The sequence below is a fragment of the Erythrolamprus reginae genome, chromosome 11 (assembly GCF_031021105.1).
Source record: "Erythrolamprus reginae isolate rEryReg1 chromosome 11, rEryReg1.hap1, whole genome shotgun sequence".
Taxonomy (NCBI): Eukaryota; Metazoa; Chordata; class Lepidosauria; order Squamata; family Dipsadidae; genus Erythrolamprus; species Erythrolamprus reginae.
The window spans coordinates 3,012,886-3,015,000 of NC_091960.1; the positions used below are offsets into that span (position 1 = coordinate 3,012,886).

A 2,115-nucleotide genomic window follows, 5' to 3' on the forward strand; every position below is an offset into this window, starting at 1 on the left:
GGGGGGGGAGGAAGAAGAGGAGAATGGGGGTCCCAGGTGCTTTTTCAGAGGACCCAGCTGGGGGACCCAACCTGGTGCCTTGGGCGTGTTGGGCGGGCTGTCCCAGCTTGGCATCCCAGCCAGGGGCCTGGAGAAGAGGAGGAGGGGGGGGGGGGGGTCCGCGGGGCGGAGGGGGGAGGGGGTCAGAGGCAGAGCCGGGGGGGGGGGGGACAGGCTGGAAGAGAACGAGTTAAAAGCGAAAGGCCCGGCGACTTCCGGAGGGCTGCGGGGAGAGTGGAGGCGCATTTGGCTCTTCTGGCCGCCTCCTTCCTTCCTTCCTTCTTTCTTTCTTTCCTTCCTTCCTTCCAGCCGACGCGAGAGGGGCGGGGGGGGGCGGCGAGGGAAGGGCAAGGAAGACCAGGCAACGGCGGGGTCGAAGGGGGGCGCGCAAGAGGAAGGCCAAGCCGCCCCTTGGATCCCCCCACGCCTCTTCTTCCTCCTACCAGTTCTCTCGCCCCCCCTAAAAAGCCAAATTCTCAAGTCCTGGGCACGGAGGGGGGGCAGTTTGCTCGTCCATTTCCTCCTCTTTCTTTGATGCCCCCCCCCCAATTCCTAGCCATCCTCTCTCTCACACACACACCCAAAATAGATCCGCTGCTGCTTTAAGAGGAGGAGTGCCGCGGGGGGGGGAGGAGAAGTGGCCACCCCCGGCTAGTCTCTGTGTGTGTTTCTCTTTCTTTCTCTGCCGCTCCCCCCGCCCCCCCCCCCCGTCCGCCGATTCCAGGGGGCGGCTGAGCGCTGAATTCTCCTCGGCGGTGAGAGGTTGAGTAGGGGGCAAGGGGGCTTTACCCCACACCTTCCTTCCTTCCTTCCTTCTCTCCCTCCCCCCTGCCTTCTTCCTTCCTTCTCTCTCTCCCTTCCTTCTTTCCTTCCTTCTCTCTCTCTCCTCCCTTCTTTCCTTCCTTCCTTCTCTCTCCCCCTCCCTTCTTCCTTCCTTCCTTCTCTCTCTCCTTCCTTTTTTACTTCTCTCTCTCTCTCTCTCTTTCCTTCCTTCCTTCCTTCTCTTCTTCCTTCCTTCTCTCTCTCTCCTTCCTTCCTTCTCTCTTTCTCCTTCCTTCCTACCTTCCTTCTCTCTCATTCCTTCCCTCTCTCCTTCTTTCCTCCCTTCCTTCCTTCTCTCTCTCCCTCCCTTCCTTGGGTACCTTCTCTAGCTTCCTCTCTCTATCAACCCAACCGCCGCCTCCTTCCTTCGCATCGCGCCCGGAGAGGACCGGAGCCGCGTTTCAAACGGGGGAAAGGGGAGAAAGAGCGGCGCGCCGGGCGGGAGGGGAGGAGGAGGTGGGGAGGGGGAAGAGGAAGGGGAGGGGAGGGCGGGCGCCTGGTTGGGAGTTGAGGTCCATCTTTTGAAGCCGAGCACGGCGAGAGAAGGGCGGGAAGATTAGAAAGCTCCGGGTTTTATTTCCCGGCCTCTCTCTTTTAATTTTCCTTTCCCGTTTTCCTTAAGGCCCCCCCTCCCTTCTTTCTCCTCCTCCCCTTTTCCGTGTGTGTGTGTTTGTGTGAGTGTGTAGACACCCAGCCAGAACCCACCCCGAGGACCAGGCTCATCAATCATTGGAGAACTGACACGTCTCAGTTCTGGATGGGCAGCCGCGGCGGCGAACGGCAGTAGCCCGGAGATCTACCGGGGGGGAGAAAGCGGGGAGACCCCCTTCATCCCCGTCTCGACCCCCCCTCCCTCCCCTGCCCTTGGCCCCCCGCCCCCAATCCCCCCCAAAACCCTCCGGCCGAACCGCAGCTTTAAGGGGCGAGAATTCCCTGAAACGCGCTTAAAGGGGAGGAAAGGGGAAAAAATTAAGCCCCCCCAAAAACCAAACCGGGACTTCGTTAAAAAAAGAGGGACGGCTCGGTTCCCTTCGGGGTTTTAACTGGGTTTCATTGAGTGGAGCGGTCCCTTCGGTCGCCCCTTCTCTGGAAAGCGGCTGGAGAAAGAGAGAGACTCGAACCCCCCCAAGCAAACTCTTGGCCAAGACTTTCCTCCGCCGCCTTCTTCTTCTTCTTCTTCGCCCCCCGCCGCCTTGGATTCGATGGGGCTGCAGCGAGGGGTCGCGATGCAGCTCCGGTTTGGGGGAGAGAACT

At 60.7% G+C, this 2,115-nt stretch overlaps 1 protein-coding gene across 2 annotated transcripts in view; it reads left to right on the forward strand.

Moving 5' to 3' along the window:
• The first annotated feature begins 1,370 nt into the window (after positions 1-1,370).
• MEIS3 (Meis homeobox 3) overlaps positions 1,371-2,115 on the forward strand; it is a 38,477-nt gene continuing 37,732 nt past the window's right edge. Inside the window, exon 1 of one of the 2 annotated variants that reach the window (XM_070764685.1) lies at positions 1,371-2,115. This exon is cut by the window's right edge and continues 112 nt beyond it. The gene's annotated coding sequence lies outside the window, so the exon portion shown is untranslated. The other variant, XM_070764686.1, reaches the window with a different exon arrangement.